Source organism: Cryptomeria japonica, chromosome 10, assembly GCF_030272615.1.
Source record: "Cryptomeria japonica chromosome 10, Sugi_1.0, whole genome shotgun sequence".
NCBI lineage: Eukaryota > Viridiplantae > Streptophyta > Pinopsida > Cupressales > Cupressaceae > Cryptomeria > Cryptomeria japonica.
The window spans coordinates 595,145,737-595,163,315 of NC_081414.1; the positions used below are offsets into that span (position 1 = coordinate 595,145,737).

General features: G+C 38.2%; 1 protein-coding gene across 2 annotated transcripts in view; it reads right to left on the bottom strand.

Annotated features, from left to right (window-relative positions):
• LOC131068198 (uncharacterized) overlaps positions 1–17,579 on the bottom strand; it is a 118,980-nt gene that overhangs the window by 45,367 nt on the left and 56,034 nt on the right. The window lies entirely within an intron of this gene.

Here is a 17,579-nt window from a genome sequence, read left to right on the forward strand (position 1 = left end):
GTGATTGGTAACCCTATGACAGCTTTCACAGCTTCCTTAGTGATTTTGTGGACTGCATCTAACCAGAAAAATTCACCATGTACCCCGCTTAAGACTATCCTAATCACATCCTTGGGGAATTCAGGAATGCTAAGGATATCTGTAAATCCTAGGGTCTCAATGATCTTGTGTTCATCTTTTACATTGCCGGTTTTATCACATATCACAATTTTAAACATGGTTTTAATCTCTTCATCTCCTAGTTCCTCAATGTTGCAGTGGATGTACATTTTGGGGTCTTCAGCATAAACAACTCCCTTAGGAATTTGAGAAAAAACACCTAAGGTATCATCTTTCTTTGCTACCTGGGGAACTAACTGAAATACGGGCCTAGGTCTTTTTATCACTTCAACAACAGTAGGGTTTGCTATATATTCAATTGCAGAGGTGGATGCCATGATTAAATACCTTTTACTGCCTTTAGGATGGATGATTGCTTGGAGTGTTCTTGCTTCTTGCTCGAAATGCCTTAGCTCGGAATCTTCGCGCTCTTCGTATGTTTGAAATCTCGGTGAAATGAAATGAAGCCAAAACCTTATTTTTATAGTGTCTTTTCGCCATCTACCACATTAATTGCATGTCGGTTAAGTATTCACTTAATATTGTTTGCTGGTAATAAGTAATTTCCAACTTTTTATCTCTAACCGAGGGAATAATAGCACGTGTCAATAGATTGCCAAACCCTCAAAGAAATTTTCTTCAATTAGATGAAGAACTTCCTGCCGGTGGAGCACTGCTCTGTCCTTCCGATGAAGCATTGGTTTGTTCTACCGGTGGAGGAGTATTCCCAATATTTAGATCAGCTTTTCTAATCCATTGTTTTGAGAATTCTTGCTTAGGCTTCTGAAAATAGAGGACCAAGCTCTGATACCAATTGTTAGGAATCCCACAAATACTGAGAGGGGGGGGTGAATCAGTATCTAACCGGTATATAAAATTTCTTAACTTAAAACATGCAGAACAAAATATAACATTGTATCGGTATGCAAGAAATAATGCAACAAACAGAATCAAGAACATCCACATGAAAAGCACACCATAACACAAGGTTTTAATGAGGAAACCCGGTGTGGAAAAAACCTCGGTGGGATTTGTGACCCACAATATTCACTCACTGGCCAATAAGAGAATATTACTTACAATAGGGGCCTGCACATGCAAGAAGGCCAACTGCCTAGAGCTCACTGATCAATGGGAAGTCTCACTGACTTACAATGAGGATTATACAAATCCAATATCTTGTACTGCTTTACAATAGCATCTTCAATGCCTGATCCAGTACCGGTTGCTACTCTGTTGCTTACATAAACCCCTTAACCTATATTTCGCATAATAGGTCTGCCTAATATTTTTCCTTTATGCTTACATCTGCTATATCAAATGTCTACAATGATCTCTTTTATATAAGAGTCATTTTACAATTTGCCAAGTCGGCTTACAAAGTTTTTCAATAATAAACAAAATATTATATAACAAAATCGTGTCAGTTGTTGGCATATGCACACTCCAATGAGACATTGTATGTGATTGAAGGTTTTGTCATTGATGGCAACCTTGCAATCCTATGGCACCAACAAAGACATTATACCGGCATCAGCAGATCACACTCAACACCGGCACTCAGGACACCGACACCGGCACCGACACAGAAGAAAAGAAGTATACCGGCACAGAGGCCGACAGGATTTTGTAATACAATATTTTGTTTATTATTGTAAGCCGACTTGGAAAATTGTAAAATGACTCATATATAAAGGAGATCATTGTAGACATTTGTAGGAGTGATGTAGAAGTATAAAGGAAAATATTAAGCAGACCTAATGTGCGAAATATAGGTCAAAGGGTATATGTAAAGAACAGAGCAGGAACCGGTACTGAATCTGGCATTGAAGATGCTATTGTAAAGCAGTACAAGTTATTGGATTAGTATAATCCTTATTTGTAAGTCAGTGTGACTTCCCATTGAGCAGTAAGCTCTAGGCAGTTGGCCTTCCTGCATGTGCAGGCCCCTATTGTAAGTAATATTCTCTTATTGGCCAGTGAGTGAATATTGTGGGTCACAAATCCCACCGAGGTTTTTCCCACACCGGATTTCCTCGTTAAAATCCTGTGTTATGGTGTGCTTTTCATGTGGATGTTCTTGATTCTGTTTATTGCATTATTTTTTGCATACCTGTACACTGTTATATTATGTTCTGCATGTTTTAAGTTAAGAAATTCTAATTACCAGTTAGATATTGATTCACCCCCCCCTCTCAGTATCTGTGGGACCCCTAACATCGGCCTCTGTGCCGGTATACTTCCTTTCTTCTATGCCGGTGTCGGTGTAGAGTGTGATCTGCTGATGCCGGTATAATGCCTTTGTCGGTGCCATAGGATTGCAAGGTTGCCATCAATGACAAAACCTTCAATCACATACAATGTCTCATTGGAGTGTGCATATGCCAACAGGAGTCCCAAGTCCTTCATGTCAAATTCTTTAGCAAGGTCTTTCTTGCACTAATCTATGAGGTGATCTCTCCTATGATTAGCAAATCATCAACATATAGAATCAATATCAGCATATCACCTTTGTCTTGCTTATAGTAGAGATTTGGATCTGCATCATTCTTTGAGAAGCCTAGCCCTATGAGATAAGTGTCAATTCTTTCATACCAAACCCTAGGAGCCTGTTTAAGCCCATAAAGAGCTTTCTTGAGTCTACATACATGAGACTCTGCATCATGATCCTCAAATCCTTCAGGTTGCTCTAGATATACTACTTCTGCAATCTTTCCATTAAGGAATGTTGTCTTTACATCCATTTGATGTACATTCCATCCCTTTGTTGCTGCAATGGCTAAGACTGCTCTTACTGAGGTGTATCTGGCTACAGGTGCAAAGGTTTCTTCATAATCAATTCTTTCTTTTTGTGAGAGCCCTCTGGCTACAAATCTGACCTTGTGTTTCTCAATGTTGCCATCTACAGCATGTTTGATCTTGAAAAGCCATTTGGAGGAAACCAGCTGGCCTAGGAACAATCTCCCAAACATCATTTTTCATAATGGACTGATATTCCTCAGACATGGCATTCTTCCATACTTGATGTTTAAGTGCATCTGATACATTGGTAGGTTCAGCTTTTGAAAGATCATTCATGAGGGCAACATAGCTAGTGAATTTATTAGGCCTTTTGCTTTCTCTAAAGGTTCCTGAAGGGGCAGCATACTTCTGAGCTTCTTCTACAGTTTTGGTGGCCCATAGTGGTCTTTTCTTGAGATTTTCTCTAGGTGGGTTTTGAATCTCACCTTCATTTTCCTCAAGATTCTCCCTCTAAAGCTCAGGGGCAGGATCTTCATCTATGCTAGGGGCAGGAACATGGACTTCAAGTTCCATGGAACTTTGGGCTCTTTCGAAGGCTAAGTCTTCTTCAAAAATTACATCCCTACTAAGTTCAACATGCCTTTGACTAGGTATATAGATTTTGTAAGCCTTGGAGGTTTCACTATACCCAACAAGTATTCCCCCTTTTCCAAAAGGCTCTAGTTTTGACCTTTTCTCTTTAGGTATATGAATATAAACAGGGCACCCAAATATCCTAAGATGGCTGATATCTGGCTTTGTTTTAGTAAAAACTTCCTTAGGGGTTTTGTCTTCAATATGAGAGTGAGGACATCTATTTTGTATATACACGACAGTGCTAGTGGCTTCTGCCCAAAGATTGGTATTTAGGTTTTGATCAAGGAGCATAGCTTTGGCAGCTTCTACAATTGTCCTATTTTTCCTCTCAACTACCCCATTTTGTTGAGGATTATAAGGTATAGTAAGCTCCCTCTTAATCCCAACATTTTTACAAAAATCCTTAAACAGATCTGAGGTGTATTCCCCCCCATTATCATTTAAGGTTTTGATTTAAATTCTTTGAACCTATTAAGGATCTCTTCTGATTCTTTACATTTCAGAAAGTAGATCCAAGTCTTTCTAGAGTAGTCATCCACAAATATTACATAATACAAAAATCCTCCTAAAGAGGGTACAACCATAGGTCCACATACATCAGAATGGACTAATTCTAAAACATTACTTGTTTTCCTAGTACTATTTTGAAAAGAACCCTTGGTATTTTTACCTGGGGCACATCCCTTGCATGCCCCTGAATGATACTGCTTTAACTTGGGTAAACCTATGACAAGGTTTTCCATTGATGATAAAGCTCTGAAATTCAAGTGCCCTAGTCTTCTATGCCAAACTTCATTAGCATCTGCAACTTCGTGGATTAGGGCTAGGTTGGGCTCTGTGCATAGCTCATACAGGTAGCCTTGTCTTTGACCAATGGTTTTGGCTTTCTTAATGGACGAATTCTTTGGCCAAGCCAATACTTTGTTGTCCATGAAGGTCACCCTATACCCATTATCCTCTAGTGCTGAGATGGAGACTAGATTCCTCTTGATGCCTGGGACATATAGTACTCCTGTAAGCTGTAACGATAAGCCTGACTTCAGTCTGATGGTGCAGGTTCCAATTCCTCTGACTGGATGTGCAGAATCATCTCCGATTGTCACTTCCTCATCAGTCTCCTCTATCATGGAGTCTAACACTTCTCTAAACCATGTAATATGTCTGGATGAGCCACTGTCGATCAACCATGAGTTAGCTTTGTTTGATGCTTGGTTTGAAAGTGCTGAGTAGAGTACATATTTCTCGGAGTCATCTTCTCCCTTTGATTTTCCAGCTTTGGCAAATGTAGCTTGTTGTTTAGCCCTTTCAGGACATTTAGCAACATATTGCCCGAATTTGTCACACCTGTAACATTGAATATGGGAGAGATCCTTCTTGGAGGTATTCTTGCCTTGACGACCTTTCCTCTTCTTAAATTGTTTCTTCTTGCTTTTCTTATTGGAGTTCGTATTTAGGACTTGGAGATCTTCATCTATATTCTTTTGTTTGATCCCTTTCTTATTTAACCTTGACTCTTCTTGAAGACAATCTGCTCTTAGCCTCTCAAATTTTGGATATTTAGCCCTTGCATTGATACCTTGGACGAACGTTTCCCATATACTAGGCAACCCATCTAAGGCAATGAGTGTTAACTCTTTGCTTTGGATCTCATATCCAAGTGTTGCTAGTTCATCCCTTAGGGCTGATATCTGCATGAAGTAAGCATTGACTGACTCCCCTTTGATCATACTTATATAATTATTTCTCTTTTTTAAGGCCAAGGTTTTACTTGCATTGGATATCTCAAATGCATTTTCAAGTGCTTTGAACATATGGTATACCGTCTCATGTTTCTTTATGATAGGCATAATATTATTCCTCACCCCATCAACTATGATTTTTATGGCCTTTTCATTGCCTTCGATCCATGTCGTTTTGTCAGGTTCGTTTTCAGGTTCTTTAGATTCAGCTTTTACAAATGATTCAACTTTATTCTCTCTTAGAATCATCTTAATTCTAAACTTCCATGCTAAGAAATTGTCACCTCCTTCGAGCCTATCCTCAAATCTGATAGTGCTGGCCATTTGGAGAAATGTGATGTTAGATATATTCTTGACTTGAATTTTTTCACAAATTTGAAAGCCGCGGGTTCGATCAACCTGGCTCTGATACCATGTAAATGTTTTTTCAAATTCCAATTCAATGATCAAGGTATATATATAATGTTGTTGTATTTCAATGTAAATGTTTATCACAATATAATTGTTCTGGTGATTAATTATATTCTGTGTATTGCAGGTGGAGATAGAGCATTAATAGTTTCGATGTCTTCTCCATTTATCATTGATCAGTATATATAAAAAAATAGGGACGATCAAGTGACACCTTGATCGGACATGTCTATTAGACATGGCCGATCAAGATGCCACTTGATCGTGCCTTTTCATTTGCAATACGTAACCAGTCTAATGCCGATATTAATTGGTGTCAATGCGTAACAATGAAGTGCGATAACTAATCGGTGGCATTAACAATGAAGCCTGATAATTAATCGGTGGCATTAACAATGAAGCCCGATAACAATCAGGATATCAAGGTTACGGTTTATTGTTAGATTGCAATGTTTATATATTAACACAGATCGTGAAATACGATCCTAGCATGATCGTAAATTTAACATCAATTTGTATGATTATAATCGGTTAAACCGATAATGCACCATATATATAAGGAGAGCAATTACAATAGTAATATCAGATGATAGAACAAAGGAATAATAAGTGAAGTTTATTATAGTCTATCGATGAGATAGATGATTGAATGAGAGACTTCAGTTATCTCTCATTCAATCATTTATCTTACCGAAGCTATCATGTATCAACAATATTGTGTCTGGAAGTGTACTATTTTAATTGAAATAGTGAGTTGGATGTGCATACTGTTATTAGAGCTTCATTCTCACACTTGCAAGAAAGAATCCCCTATATTTTTGGCACTGTTTCTCAAATTAAGATACAGAAGTTTAGAACATCATGAAAAAGTACGACGACGGGAAAAGCAAAGAAACGGGCATGTATATTTAAAAATTGTAAGATGTATTGTGTGTGAGAGAGAGACAAAAAAGAAATGCCTCGATTAATACCAAAAGGAAAAGAGAAAGACAAAGACTAATAGAATAGTCATAAAGAAAACCACAAATATTGTTGTGAGACTTCTAGATGCTTGGCATGTTCTTCGTCCTTTTTGTTGAAAATAATATATAAATCCAACAAAAAGCAACAATTCCCATAGCTCAAAATGCTAATCATTCTCATATAAGTAGCCACAAACATTTGTCAAGTTGAATAGCATCTCCGACAAGCTAAAACTAAAAATATCCCCATCAGTAGTTAGATGTCTTAAGGTACATCCTTTATTGCGAATCTTACCTTGTAACATACAGCTCAAGAACATACATTTGACAAAATAGCAACTCATGCCAATCTATCCAGCAAATCATTACAAGTAGCTTGTTGAAAAAAATTCTTTAGTAATTGCTTGATTTAATACGCCCATCATCCACAATCTTAACCAACAAAACTAGTACTCTGAATGGATTACAGAACTTTAGAAGGCTGGATTAAAACCTTTTCCAATCAATTCCCTTGCATGCATTTCTACAATTTCCTTTTCTGCATACCTAAATTAATATAGTATAAGTGGGATGGATGTGCTGTTCCAGTCAATTTCATGATCCACATCCTACAACAAGGTAGTCCTAAAAATCTTTTTGAATAAAGATCCAAGAGTTTTGAAACCCTGACTTGCATCTGAAATCTATCTTTGTAAGAAAAATGTCCCACCAAACCATTGAATCAGAAAATTCTTTAACACTAATTTCCTTTCTCAGCCAATCTTTTTGCATGCATGGAAGATAGCAAAGAAATGATAAGATCAATTTTGATGCTATGTAACTTTGTTCCCTTCTTCAATTAAAATATGCTCCCAAGGATAAATTTCAAAAAGGAAATTCATAGGCCAATTTTATACAAGAATTGCATCATGGATTTCAACTGTCATTGAAGAGCAAAATATTGCTGATTTTATCATTATGCAACTAGAAATGGGTATTTTTGGTGCAGAAGTGCTTCTTGTTGTGAACTGTTGACATTTGCCAGTTACACATTATATAAATAGGCAGCTTCCCATATTGCAATCCTGGCTTCACATTTTTGAAAATTGTGAAAGCAATTAGTATCAAACAAAATATGTTTATTCTCCATTAACTTTCTTTGAATGAGCACCAAACCTGTAGATAGTAACTATCAACCGGAAAAGACCTCATCTTCTAAAAATGACTTCTTTGTTACCCTACTTTAGAGGTAATTTGTATAGGCACCACCAAGCAGGACACTAATTTGGTGTATGTGACCCCCCTTAGAGGTCCACAAGGGGATTGTTTTATTATGTACCTTATATGTTGTTCAAATTTGTACTTTTGAAGGTTTCAACTCTTTGACCGAGCTTGTGTTGAATCAAACAATACCAACCCATCTTAATTCATCCGCTTTATTTAAAGTAGGTGTTGTTGTTGTGGCCATCTACTTTCTTGCTGATTATTCCAGATCCTTATTGTTTGTAGGCTAAGTTACTTGTTTGGGTTCAGGTACATGCCTTAAGGCAAAAAAAGAGATTAGGATTGGATAGATTTTGGTTACATCCATACAAAAAATATAAAAAATCATAAATATACATATTTTAGCCTAAATAGAGAAACTAATTTCAAGCAATCACATAACATACATATATTAAACAAATCAACTATTAAAACTTTATAAGATCATATGTACCTCAATATTGAAGACTGTAACCTCCTATCAGTAGATCCCACGGAGAGCTCCACTTCATGGGAGTGTCTAGGATAAAATCCAGTTAATTGTGAAAGCAAAAAAAATAAAAACCCACAATACTAATGTGATGAACACTTAAAAGGGCGATAAAAAGTAAAGCATGTGTTGTTTTTAATAACATGAAGCCAAATCCTATTCATGCGATAATAGCTAACAAACAAAAAGAAAGATCATTTGGGGACCTATTGCGACGTTTTCACACATCGCCCCATTGCAAATGGGGACCCCCTAATTTTTAGGTCCTCTTGGTCTTTTGGTTTTGGTTCTTTGGGTCTTTTCACAAAAGTCTCTTCGGTCTCCTCGATTTGCAAGTGTTTTGATGAAATTTGATCAAGTCTGCAAGTCGTTTGAGCGAATTTGGCTAAGTCTAGAACCTGTTGTGTCACTGTCTATTTTAAGGTTTCGCCCTTCAGACTTAGATTTGAGGTCTTTTCCTTAGGGTTTTGAAAAAAAGAAAACATTGGATTGGAATCAGGACCCTTCAAGGAAACTACCAATGAAATTTGAGCGATTTCTGAGCAACTTTCTATTTTAATAAAGTTCCTATTTTTTAGGGAATTTCATTGCCTCTCAAATTGTCTTTATTTTGCCAAAAATCAATCTTACTACTTTTAGCAATTTCTATTTTTAGTAAGTTTCTATTTTTAGTGTCCAACCCCAATTTGCCCTGATTTTGATGTTTTGAAGTACTTACTATTTTTAGTAAGTCTATTTTTGGCAGGTTCTTCACAGGAAGGGGGTCTCGACACTAAAGACTGAGCGTTCCTGAATATTTGTCTAAATTCAGAAAGTTTGAAAAAAAAAGCAGTTGATCGAAAAATGGCTGAATCTGAATTCCTTCCAGAAGTGGAAAGGCATTGAAAATCTCCTAAGGCACGGAAAAATCACTTCAATCCTGAAATGGCATCCCAATCTAGATATGAGCAAAAATGGCCAAGTCTGGCAAAGTCCAAGAAAATCCTTACCATGACAAGGCAACATGCAAATCTAGAAGAGGGTGCTCAATTGGGGTCATGGAGGAATTTTCCTCCATGACCAAAATTCCTTAAGCACATGGATTCCACGACCAAGCTTGTGGTAGGGTGCCAAATAGGGCTCATAGAGGAATTTTCCTCCTCAAGGTGAATTCCTGAATCACATGTAATTAGCACCCAAGCATCAAGGGAGAGCGCTAAATTTGGGTTGTGGAGGAATTTTCTTCCACACCCAAAATTCTTGTTCCATGTGGTTTTGGCGCTCAAGCATAGGAGTTGGGCGCTAGAATGGAGTAGTGGAGGAATTTTCCTCCACCCCCAAAATTCTTGCAAGCTAGTGTTTTGGCGCCAAAGGATAGGTAGAGAGCACTAGAGCAAGGTTGTGGAGGATTTTTCCTCAACTAATATTCCTCCACACCATGGAAATGGCGCCCAAGGTAGAAATAGAGCGCTGGATAAGGGTAAGGGAGAAATTCCTTCCAAACAAGACTAATTCCTCCATGAAGTCAAAATTCCACCCAAGGATGGATTGAAAGTTGAATTCCAAGGCAAGGTAGGATTGGCGCCCAAGGAGAAGAAGGGAAATCCCCTTAGGGAAAGAGGTCAAAATATCCTTCTCGAGAAGAAAATTCACCCAAAAGTTGAAGAAATTTCAAGACGAAAGAAAAAAAAATTGATCAAGAGAATTTTCTCTCTCCTGAATACCAGAGCTCACAATGGAAAGAGTTCCTAAAAAATAGGAAAGGTGATGAATTGATCAAAAATTTCTTCCCAAGGAGAAAATTATACCCAAGATGAAGAAATCCTTGGAAAAAGTGAAAAAATTGACTATGTTGGAAATTCCTTCCTTCAAGACAAAATTCCAAGAAAGTGAAAAATTAACTAAGTGTTGGAAATTCCTTCCTTCAGGACAGAATTCCTGGAAAATGTGAAATTTGGCTAACGATTGAAGAAATTCCTTCCTCGGGGTAAAGTAGAATCAAGATCAAGATTGGGCACCAAAATGAGGTTAAGGAGTAATTTTTCTTCCACATCAAAAATTCCTTCACCATGGAGAAAATGTGCTCTAGGAAAGGAATGAGCGCCAAAATGACATCAAGGAAGAAAAGCCTAATTTTCAGAATTCCTCCACTTCCTAGCAAATGCGCTCCAGGACAAGTAGAAAAGACAGAAACATGATTTGGTAGGAAAATTTCAAAAGTTCAAAATTCAAAAAAATTCTTTCCCCAGGGAAGAAATGTGCCCAAGCTAAAGAATTTCAAGGCACAAAGAAAATTGGCTAAGTGAGAGAATTTTCTATCTGCAGGACTCAGGTTGATAAAATTCCTCAGGTGTGGAAGAAGTGGTCAGTTGATGGAAAAACCTCCCTACAAGACAAAGTGTGCACAAAAATATTCCTCCAAGATAAAAAATCTCTCTGGAAAGATTTTCTCTCCAGAATTTCCAAGCATTCAAGAATCCTTTATAAGTGGAAAAGATTGTTAAAATTCTTCCAAGGCAGGAAAATCTTCCAAAATATCTTATGTGAACCTGGAAAGGAAAGATTCTTGTAGAGGATGAGTTGGCGACATGCAAAGAGAATATTCCGTCTTACTCAAGCACAACCCAAAAAATTACAAAGGTTCCTAGGATGGCGAGGTCCATTTGCATGGCGAGAATCTATTGAGTGCATGGCGACATGACGGAGCATTCATTGCTGGGAATATTTGACCAAGGTGGCGGCTAATTCATTGCATGGCACGCTATAATGTCCCCACTTTGAAATAGAATTTAATGGTAAATAATAATAATAATAAAATTCAAATTCAAATGAATAAAAATAAAATAAAATTTAAATTTAAATAATTATGTTGATGTGTTTTTTATGCACATGCGAACACAGAATAAAATACCAAGGTATCTTATCCTCTCTTGAACAAAGTTATTTGAATGCTGAAGATTTGCCTAAGGATCAATCGAAATAACTCCAAGGTTCAAGTATGTAGGGTCTCTACGTGTGGATAAGCTCTTGTGGTATGATGTGATTATGCTGGAATCACAAGGGATCTTACATTCGACCGCCTGAGCGTTTAATCTGCTGGAACTCAAGTCCTATCTACTCACCGAGATAATAAAGAAATAACCAAAAGGTGCAGGGTTTAGAGAGTCTAATCTAAGACATAGAATGTAAAAAGATAGATGAATGACTAATTGGAGTCCTATTGGGCTAGGTCTCACCATCAAACTGAACAATTCAACAATAGCGCAGTGCGATCTTCTAAGGGATGCTTCAAATATGTTCAAATCGTTACACCATCTGATACTGATCACCATTCAAGTTAATGCATGAACAATAGACACATAACGACTCGAGATTAAGCTCATTCAATGCCAGTTGACCACGCAGGGCGCCCTTACAATCAGCAAGAGGCTAGTGGTTTGGACTAGGCGGATTCCACGCGAGTGCATTCAATAACTTCCTTCCATTCAATTTAATTATCTATCATCTAGAACGAAGATTCAACAAGAGACTTTGCATATTACAAAGAAACGACCTTCTTCACCATAACATCAATGAAAATGGAGTTCATTTACAATTTAGGCAACAATTTCTTGCCTTCTCCTAATCTACTCTAATTGCTATTCTATTCACTATTCTAGCTACTAACTCTTAGCTATTATCCTTTACAAAATGAAGAGCCAGAACTTTATATTGGGAGCTCTTTACAATTCAATGGCTCTAATTGATTTACAATCAATGGCTAGAATTACAAGATGAAAACCCTAATTTGGGTTTGTTACAACAAACTACCTTAGCCAATGAGAAAATTACATTTCATGTGTGAACCAATAGGAAATCGGGGTAGGTGCCTCGAAGTTTGTGCCATTACTGGTGAGTCAAGTACATTGAATCTGGACATGCTGATGTGGACCTATTTGACTGGAGGAACAGTGACTGGGATGCCACCTTGTCTTGCGTTTGTGCTTGGTCAAGGAACTTTGTATCTCTTGATATTCAATGTGATGATGATGAGAAGCTAACTTTGATTAACTCTTCTGAAACTATCTGCTTCTTCAACGTACCCTTGCATTGGCTCTGGTCGATCCTCCTCTATCCCTGATGTACTAGATGAAAGATGTACCTCCTTGACTCTCATGTGTTTGATGAAACTTCCTTGATTTTGCATTATGGTGATAGGAAGTCATGGTCAAGTCACCTTCTCTAGTAGCTAACTTCGCCTTGAAGTGTTTGTAAGATCTTCCTTTTGACATCCTATGATTTCTCCATGTGGTAGAATGAGGTCCTTGAGGATAGCTTGGTCTATTACGTGCAACCCTTTGAACCCTTAAAGTCCTTCAACTTTGAAACACTTTGAGCCCCCCTCCATGCATGTGAAGTGTCTTTAATGATGATGAAACTTGAATAGGTCCTCCTTGTTTGTTCTTCCTTCTAGCCCGATCTTGTTGATTTGCAAAACAAACCAAAAGATGATTAAGTATACAGAACATATTTATCCTAACATGGTATTTCTTACTTTAAATCATAAACAAGAAGGCATTAAGATTAATTCGCTCAGGACCCTCTCCAAGGATAGGACCTCTAATGAGATTCGCTCAGGACCCTCTCCAAGGACAGGACCTCTAATGAGATTCGCTCAGGACCCTTTCCAAGGACAGGACCTATAATGAGATTTTCGCTAAGGACCCTCTCCAAGGACAAGACCTATAATGAGATCTTCGCTCAGGATCCTTTGGAAGGGTCAGGAGCGAATTTCTTCCTTTAGGTTGAATTCTTCCTTCTTTTCACTTCAATTTGCATTGATTTTCACCTTTCGATCCCTCTCATGAAGACATCACATATTTGACCCTCAAAATGGCCTAAAAGGAGGACTTCACTTTGGACCTTGGGTAAGGTATAGGCCTCAAGAAAAATTCGCTCTGGACCCTTTGGAAGGATCAGGAGCGAAATTTGCATTTTAGCTCAAATTTCATCATCTCTTTGCCTCAAATCACTTCTCAAGGCAAGAATACATCAATCTTTCCTCAACTACGCCATAGGAACAAAGATCTTGGTCTCAAACATGGAGCAAAATAGAGGTTTTAGGAAGGGTCAGGAGCGAAATTTGTATTCTTGGCTCAAATTCACCACTCCCTTCACCTCAATTCACTTCTTAAGGCAAGAATATATCAATCCCCCCTCAACAATGTCCTAGGAACAAAAACTTTGATTTGAACAAGGAGGAAATATGTATTTTTGGGAGAATTCGCTCTGAACCCTTTGGAAGGGTCAGGAGCGAAATTCTTCCTCAGCCCAATTTCTTCATCCATTCATCCTTTCTTTGTCTTGAATTTAACTTACTACACCTTCTCCCATCACCATCAAGTCAATTTGCTATCAAAACAAGGTTCATTTAGTACATTAGGCAAAATAGAGAGTCTTTCTAGGAATTTCACTCTAGAACCTTTGGAAGGGTCAGGAGCAAAATTTGCACTTTAGGCTCAATTCTCATTCAATTTGCCTTAGCTTTGCTTTAAACTTAATCTTTGTGTTACAAGCTAGGGTTGTCGTTGCACCAAAAGATCAACCTATTAATGCCCGATACAACCACTAGACTTATAGAATCCACAGGAGGTTGTTAAACCATGTCACGAATCCCCGCGAAGGATGCTGGCCCACTGCCAACAATCCCCCTCCCAGCGTCACTCGTCGCGGCTTGCGTGATTTGAACCTGTGACCAAGCTCTCATACCACTTGTTACAAGCTAGGGTTGCCATTGCACCAAAAGATCGACCTGTTAATGCCCAATACAACCACTAGACTTATAGAATCCACAGGAGGCTGTTAAACCATGTCACGAATCCCCGCGAGGGACGGGCCCACTGCCAACACTTTGATCCTTTTCTCTGCCATGCATGACCACCATTCAATGTTTCTAGTGAAGAAATAGGTCTTTTGGAGTATTTTGCTCTGGACCCTTTGGAAGGGTCAGGAGAATTTCGCTCTGGACCCTTTGGAAGGGTCAGGAGTGAAATTTGCAATCATGCTCAAATTATTGACCTTTCTCACCTCACTTTGTTTCACACATCAATACTCTCTCAGTCACGACATAGGGATAAGGTTTACGAGGCGAATTAGGACCAAGAAGGGAGATATAAGGAAATTCACTATGGACCCTTTGGAAGGGTCAAGACTGAAATTTGAGGAATTAGTTTTAGATACCTTCCAAACACTCAAGCCTCACCCTCAATCACATTGTTCTCATCTTAGGACACGCCAACAAATCACCTTAAGGAGGCACCTAGCTCAAAAATTTGGATCAAAAGTGCATCTTAACAATTTCGCCTAGGTACCTTTGGAAGGACAGGACCTATCTAGGAATTTCGCTTTGGACCCTTTGGAAGGGTCGGGAGCGAAATTTCTCTTTTGCACAAATTCTTCTCATTTCCTTCAACTTTGTTCTTAGACTTGGCCTTTGGGTCCTTCCTTCATCTTAATCAAGTCCATTTGCCTTCAAGGTGATGTCAACTCAATGCCTTTTGATGACAAATTAGGCTTTTCTAAGGATTTCACTCTGGACCCTTTGGAAGGGTCAGGAGCGAAATTGATGTTTTAGGCTCAATTTCCTCATCCCATCTCATTCCAACTTTCTCACAAGGCATAGATAGGTCATTCCTCACTCAGTCAAGACGTAGGAGCAAGCTTTGAGGTCTAGACTGGGAGCAAAAGAGGTTTCTAAGGAAATTCACTCCTGTCCCTTTGGAAGGGTCAGGAGTGAATTTGGCAATTGTGCTCAAATTCTTCATCACTTCCTTGACTAAATGCCCTAGGTCTTAAAGGCAAGGCCACCCTAGCAGGATATAAGGACTTCCTCAAACTCAATCAAGACCTAACCAAGAAACAAGAGCAAGGCCTGACCTAGAGAAGGCTTTCAAAGAGACCCTGACCTGGACCACCTACTGACCCACCTCAACTCAAGCAGAGCCTGCTATCCTAATGATCTCTCTGGCAACTCTCCAATGCAAAGGCTAATAGCCAAAACCAGACAACTAAGCAAAGAAAACTAACCCTAGAAAGCAAAAAGTAGGGGTCCCCATTTGCAATGGGCCGATGTGTGAATACGTCACAACAGGACGGCAGGGTCCATTTGCATGGCGGCATGATGGAGCATTCATTGCTGGGAATATTTGACCAAGGTGGCGACTAATTCATTGCATGGCACACTGTAATGTCCCCACTTTGAAATAGAATTTAATGGTAAATAATAATAATAAAATTCAAATTCAAATGATTAAAAATAAAATAAAATTTTAATTTAAATATAAAAGAATATAATTAAATATAATTAAAATTTAATTAAGTTAATGAATGGTCAAAAGACATGGAATGAAAAGTTGTGACTCCCTCAAACATGGCATATAAAAGGGAGAAGAGAACCTCATTTGAGAGGGGCTAATTTTGGGAATCAGAAGTGCAGATCTGATTAATATAAGAAGTGCAGATGTGATTGTGAAAGGTTGTGTCCCTTTCAAAGGGCAAATATATAATGAAGAGTTGCACTCTTTCAAAGGGTGCTAATTATGAAAGGGTGTGTCTCTTGCCAAAGGGCATATATGATGAAGAGGTGTGACCCCTCCCTCAAACTGAGAGATATAAAGGAAGGAAATCAAAAGCAATTAGTGACATCACCATCGATCAGATCAGATCAGATCAGAACTGTTATGAAATTACAGGCCGTCTCCATACTCAAACAAAGGCACGAATGAGACTGAAGGAAAACAAAAAAGAAAGCAGATTGAACTCACAGCAAATAACGAATTCTTTGTCAAATCAGTGTTTAAGATGTTAAGACACTCTGGTACGTGATCCTGTGCACAATATTCCTACAGCATTCTCTTCATACTATTGTCTGATAACAGTCCACTGTTATGTACATTTACACAGCATATCAGAGTTGCTTATGGTTATATACATTCTGGAAAATGTAATCAAATATGATGCTTTGTATGCATATATATATATATATTCTGTCTTGATTATCAGAAATGGTAGAAGATGAATGATTGCACTAGGGAGAACGGCGTTAAGGGTCACCTCTAAGCACGCCACCTCATATGTATGGCAGGGTCCAAATGAGGCCAAAGGGGGGTGAAGGTGCTCTGCCTTTGGGCTTAGGAAGGTTAGACTTAGGACACCCTATTGAGACAATCTTCATCTCCCCTATAATGATGATGATGATGATTTAGCTCTCTGTCTTATGAAACATAGTTAGCCTTCTGTTATTTTATCATGATCAGTTCTTTCTTTACTTAGTATGTTTGTAATTAATCACTTATATATAATTAGTAGATTATCGACTAACATTATTACAGGGTTCTCTCATCAAAGGGTTAAAGGTACTCCCTCTCTTGACCCTCCTTTAATAACTAAGAATTATAATCTGGGGAAAACTAGGGCATTTTAAGAAGGGACAGTACACAGCCCTCATATGAGATGGTGAAGCATCTTTTGCATGTAACCTATTTTGGAGGTGATGGTACATTTATTGCACAATGGGCGGTTATTGCATGATGGCGCATTTATTACACATTAGGCAAATTTGAAGTGGTGCATTTAATACACCATTTTTGGCAAGAATGGAATTTATTGTAAATGGGCATGATGGACATTTAGTGTTTATTCCCACCTTGTTGCATCATGTGTGTGGAATCTTTCGGGTCAAACCCTAATTAGGGTTTGCATGTAATCAAGGTTGGAGGACTATATAAGGGGGTGACCCCTTCATTTGTAAAGAAGGGAGATTTGAATGAAATTGTTGCGATAAGTTTTTGAGATAATAACAGTGAAACATTATTCTTTGATGGTGTCCACTTAAGTTTATTTCCAAACTTGCATGGTTTCACCTTCCTCACTTACAGTAGAAGTAGAGTAGTGCTTTGATTTCAATGGAGAATCTAAAGGTGTTTGTGATTATAAGTTGCAGTGTAAAGTTAGCCTGAGCCACTAAATTTGTGCTAAGTTTGATTGTGGATAGTCGTTTCAATTGTGCCATTTGGGGTATTCAAATGCACTTTCTCAATGTGAAAATCCTTCAACATCCTCGGAAGATTGCACCATTTCTTGTGGAGTTGTAGTTAATCTTGGCAAAGCAAAATTTGGTTTATTTGGAATTCGTCCATTAGAGCACTATCTATTGATATCACTGCCCTTAGGAGTAGATTTAGATCCTTCTAATCCTTTCCCCTTTGATTTCAGTCCATTCCAGTTTAGTTCATTCGAAGC